Here is a 6,000-nt window from a genome sequence, read left to right as displayed (position 1 = left end):
TTTAATCTTTGAAATGACCTAACCTTTGAAGTCTATAGCAGCATTTCTGTCACCGAAAGTAAAAGGCTTTTTTTTCCCATTTGCTATTGATAAAATGATCTATGTTCTGATCTCCTTTCCATCTATTGTATTTTAAGAGGTCATTGAAAATAAAAGATAATTAAAGATGAACACCGAGGACAGCAGAACTTATTGAACTTGTTGATGTTTTATTTATAGGTTAGGATAATGCTTGTGTTGGTGAACTAGGCACCATGGTAAAGGTAGCATATAATGAAGCAATATTGAATGGGGCAACATTCCACATTTTTAAATAATGAATGTATCTCTAATATCACAGTGTGAATCCATGTACACCTTCAATTATAACATTCATCATCAAGACAGGTATATTTAATTGGTAAGGTATGAAATGTAATTTGATGTCTGTAATGGGCCAGAAATTACTCCTGAAATAACGGAGGAACTCAATGGCCCTCTCAGTTTTTAGAGGTGAATTGAAGAAGCAAGTTCCTGCATTTGCACATGCGCACTAAAACGTGGAAATCGTGAACTTGCTTCTAATGGTTCGCCGGCAATATGACTTAGAATTAAAGGGCCATCGCACGCTGCAATCAGGGAAATCATTGAAAAAGCGCCAACCAGCTTATCTGCCCGGCTGGAAAGTAACTAATTACACCACCAAACAGGTACGCTTAAAAATACCAGGTCTAAACTAAGTTTTAAAAGCATGGTTAGTCTTAATGACTGCCAAACAACTAAAAATTAACTTTTATAAATGTGGCGTTTCATATTACTCCTTATTTTAGTAGTTTTTGGTTATTAAAAAAAACCATTTAAATAAAAAAATGAAATTTTTATTTTACTTTTCCCTTCTGTTTCTTTAATTTAATTCAATTATTTGTTTGGCTTTTTAGTGAAAAAAAAATATTTTTTTTATTTACAATGACATCCAGAATACTAACTTTAAATGAATGAAGTCTGCTTGTCTGCTTGAGCAATGCAGCCTGAATCTATGGGCGTGACTTCTCTTCCTGACAGATTTTGTGGGCGTGTCTTCTCCTCACAGACGTCTCCAGCCATGCGGCAACTCACGCTGCGCAGAGGCTGGGTTGATAGCGAGCATTTTGTTTAAAGTTCAAATTCAAGCAATTCGACATCACAGAGCCCGCAGTAAGTATTTTCGTTAATTAAATTCGCAGGAGCTGCAGTGAGCGTTGTCTCGCCGTTCTGCACGATTTTTGGTCCCATGTGTATATGTCAAGTACCTATGAGATAATCATGCACATCACAGTTTTAAGATTGATCATACAAGTGCAGTATTATAAACTGATACATTTTTGCAGTCAAGCATATGTACGAAACAATATTTTTCTCACATATTTTGATAATGTGACTTTACTGTCCCAGAGTGACCCTAACAAAAACACCTAATCAAATTCTTTTATTACACTTTGCTATTGTCACTTACTATAGCCTCAAACGACTATGAACAGTTGTAATACTGACATGGTCTGGCCTCTTCTTGGATCAAGGGATTTCACTAGGAATTGCCACAGATCATATATTTTGCAGTGAATGAGGTATGTTCATTCTCCGTCCTAAAAGTACAGGTACTTTTCTCTTCACTTATCTGACACTGATATAGATGCCATCTCTCACTCTGTTTCTCTCTCTTTATTCACAAACTCAAATATCCCACCCTGAACTTTTTGTTATAGATTCAAAGGAAGGTTATTCATGCAACCCTTCCCACCAATCATATAGTTCAAAGTACCTGAACTCTTCAAGACAAGGTCCCTAATAGTCTCTCCCTGATCACTTTCTTCACAGTATATGATCTGAAGTTAGATTCCTCACAGCAAACAGCATCTATAAAGTTGCGTTCTCCACATCATATTGCCTCTCATATTAGGTCCCAACTCAACCTTTAAAGTGAATTACGATAGCATAACTGTTATGTTATTGGACTAGTAATCCAGAAGCCTGGTCTAATAATCCAGTAGAACCTGAATTCGAATCCCACCTTGGCGGTTTGAGAATTTGAAGTCAGTTTAAAAAGAAATCTGGAAATAAAAAGCTGGTGTCAGTAAAAGTGACAATGAAGCTGTCAGATTGATGTAAATGCCCAACTGGTTCACTAATGTCCTTTAGGGAAGGAAACCTGCTGTCCTTACCTGGCCTGGCCTATACATGCATCCACTCCCATGCCAACATGGTTGACTCTTAACTGCCCTCTGAAGTGGCTTAGCAAGCCATTCATTTGTATCATCACCTTCTTGGGACAACTAGGGATAGGCAATAACTGCCAGCCTTCCCAGCGATACCCACATCCCAAGAATGAGTAATAATGAAAAAATCCACTTTTCAGCTTCACCTGCGTCCTCTTTCCACTTTTTGGTTCAGAAATGGGTCTTCCACCTTTTCAGATTTTGAAAGATGTTATCACAAGTAAAAGATATATCACCAGAAATCATTTCACATCACCCTCCATCACTGAAAGTCACCCCATATCATGCTACACCATCAGAAAGGATTCTGCGTGAAGAAGACTCTTGGCAGAAGCTTGTAAGGAGACCATCTACCCGCCCTGTCAGGCATGAGGACAGTACATGGCAATGGAAGGTCAGATATGGAACAAGAAAATCAACATAATAGAACAAAAAAGGCTACTGGTATGCACTAAGACAAGAAGATTGTCCTTTGGTATTTAGAAGGAGTGAACCCCATAAAATGTGGAGTGGATCTGTATGAGTGGTGCAGCTTTTTTGATGCCTCTAATAAGAAAATATTTTCATGCAATTTCTAAATAAGAACATTGACCCCCGACGGACTCATTACATTAGTGTGATGCAAGTCATATTTTTACATTAATTAAAATATTTAAATGTCACGACAACGATGACAATAACAAATCTAAAATAACTATTTTGGGTTACAGCATAATGAAGGGCAAACAACAGTGTCTGGTTCTGTTACAATTAGTCTGAGGCCCAATATGTCTTAAACACAATGGAAAATCTGTTTCTCCAGTAGGTCTATTAGAAATAATGTGAAATGAATGAGAACATCTAATGCTAAACAGTAAAGAACTATGAGACAACATTTAATAATTTAATTCAGACATGATATACTCATATTTTATTATTCCTATGCAATGCAATTAGATGTAGCTCTTCCTATTCTTCACTTATTAAACACGAAAAGGCTCATATAAACAATTATTTTTCTTTTTGTCTTATAGTGGCTAATAATACAGGACCTTACTGTTGCACAAAAATAAATGTTTATCATATAAATTTATTTTCTAAATTAAAGACTGTAATTATATGAAACACACTTAAACCTGACTATTCATTGCCCTCACATATCATCAATCAAAAAGCATCAGTGACTTGATTAATTGTGATTTAACATATATCGGTTTAAAATTCCCATGAGAGCAGGTTCTGAAAGGGTTAAAAGACTAGTTTTTACATTACATCACACATAGAAAAGGAGAAGCTAAAAAAAACACTGAGCAGAATGGACCAGCAGTAATAAATATGTAAAGAGTACACAGGGAAACCTTTTGATGGATTAAGTTGGTTTTTATCCAGTTGTCTGAAATGGAGTGAGTTAGTTAGCTATTTCTTTTCCCTGGCCCGCTCTTCACCAATTAAATGTATGAAGGTGTGACCCTACTGAAAGCGCTTTGAGATTAATCATATTATCTGCAGTGCCTGAATCTGAATGTCTACACGACCTTCTCCATAAGATTCCATTATCTTAAACTATCACAATAATCCTAGCTCGGGGAAAGAGGAAGAATCAAACCTAATAGATCGCAAATCAGATTAATCCACAATCTAAGTGGCAATTACACTTGGCACTGCCCTTGAACACCCAGGTGTAACCTTGAAATTCACATTTGCTAAGATGCTTCAATTGGATTGAGGGTCCCAGAAGGCCATGAGGGGGCAGCTGGCCAAATTTTACCTCAGTGCTCCGGATGCCCTATGGGAGAGCACTCTCAGGTGCAAAAAGGCACTATGGCCTCAGACAGCTTACCATAAATAAATGCCATTAACTGAGCAAGAGTAATGAAATTTCATTTAATTTATATGGGAGAAGAAAAAAAACTACTAAAGTAAAAAGAAAGGATTCTGGGAAAAGAAGCCATTAGCAATGGATACATAGCAGGCTTTTTTATCAACCGCATTGCAGTGTGTTTTTTATTAACTAGAAAACAATAACTAAAATAGTCATTAATGAAAAATAAGTTCCATTAACTGAAACAATAAAAATAAATAATTTCATGACTAAAACTAAATAATTAAAATCACATATAAAAGATGAACTAAAACAAAAGCTACTATGTGAAACCAAAACCACATTATATTATTGTCATTCAATATTTGAGTGCAACTTGATTAGCTCTATCTTTAAATTAGTTTTAAATACATGTCACTAATGATGCTTATTTTAAATTCAGCACAGTCAAATATAAGCAGAAGCTAATGCTTTTCACTTTAAAAGATTACATTAAAGTCAGGAGATTTTGGAATCACAAAGTACCAGAACAGAAAACATAGTGGGCCAGATTTTGCTGTAAAAATAATGGTGAGGTTAACCATTATTTCTGTGCAAATCGAACATCAACTTCTGGCAACCGCACATGTGCAGTTAAACGCGGAAATCCAGAAGTTGCTGACCGAGATGCCCTGCTCTGCCAAAAGCTGCGCGAAAATGGTATCTCGCCATCTGACTCACCATTCAAATGTATTGAACAGCGTGAAGTCCTGTAGTTATGTCATAGATACAGATTAAACCCACCAAAATAGTTAGGGCTTGCCCATTCCAGTGCAAGTACACTTTTAATGGTGTGGTAAGTCTTAATTACTACCAAACAACCTCTCTCACACTGAAAATTAACTTTTACAAGTGTGGAATCTCATTCCTTCAGCTTTTACTTACTGTTGGAGAATTAAACAGAACATTTAAATACGTTTTTTAAAAACTTTATCTTTCTGTCTCTTTTATTTTTCTCTCGTAATTCAAACTTTCTTTCCCTCTCTTTATGTCGCTTTCTGTACCTGATTTGACGTTGAATTCACTGTTCTAACTGATACTTCCTGGTTCAAACTCTGTGCTGTTTATTAATTATTGGTGAAGGAGATACACAGCTGCTTGCCCTGTTCACACAGGTCCCAGATGCCCTGTAGAGGGTGCCACGCTGTTTGGCTCTCTAACATACAGTAACTTGCCGTGCAAAAGCTCATAGAAAGTCTATGGGCAAGGGCAAGTCTAACGGACAGCTTGAACCATTCGTTCACCTCTCAGGGCAAGATCCGGTGCATAATTGGAAGAACAAAAATATTAACTCCAGTGAAGTAGAAAGGAAGCCACTGTTATAATTATTCCCAGCGTAAATGTGTCAGCTCAGGCTCAAAGCAGTTGGGTTTGAAATCTGTGCCAACTTTTCTGTAAAGTGCACCTAACTTCTAAACTTCTGGGAAAGTTATAACCCAAAACATACATCCACTTTTTAGTGCAAATTTACATATTCATTTTAATCTTGTAAAGGCTGAACACTTCCTGTCTATAAACCTTACTTTCTGTTGTCACAATTTTTCATCTTCCTTTTCTGTCAACATTTACCATTGTAAAAGAGAATGGGCCGGATTTTGCTCTGAACGGCGAACATCAATTAAAATGTGAAGGAATGAGACTCCATACTTGTAAAAGTTCATTTTCAGTGCCAAAGAGGTTTCTGGCAGTCATTAAGGCTTATCGTGATGTTAAAATTTTGGTTACACTTAAAAAACTTGACATACTTTTTTCTGGTGAGATTTGTTTGTTTCCATCAGGGCAGGAGAGGAACTTCGCGCCATTGCAGTCATTTCAATGGAGAGTCAACTGGCGAGATCTCCTTCCTGCAAAGCTTCTGGAGGAGCAGGGCATCTGGTACAGCAACTTCCGGATTTCCGCGTTTTACTGTTGTCGACGGAAGTTCCTCTA

The 6,000-nt window shown here is 36.9% G+C and overlaps 1 long non-coding RNA gene across 1 annotated transcript in view; it reads right to left on the bottom strand.

The window, feature by feature from the left end:
* Positions 1–205: 205 nt before the first annotated feature.
* LOC137301629 (uncharacterized) overlaps positions 206–6,000 on the bottom strand; it is a 103,455-nt gene continuing 97,660 nt past the window's right edge. The window contains exon 3 of the long non-coding RNA XR_010958327.1: positions 206–1,268. This is a non-coding gene — a long non-coding RNA (uncharacterized lncRNA). The remainder of the gene's footprint in view (positions 1,269–6,000) is intronic.

Source organism: Heptranchias perlo, chromosome 34, assembly GCF_035084215.1.
Source record: "Heptranchias perlo isolate sHepPer1 chromosome 34, sHepPer1.hap1, whole genome shotgun sequence".
Taxonomy (NCBI): domain Eukaryota; kingdom Metazoa; phylum Chordata; class Chondrichthyes; order Hexanchiformes; family Hexanchidae; genus Heptranchias; species Heptranchias perlo.
This window is presented reverse-complemented; position numbering and strand designations above follow the sequence as displayed.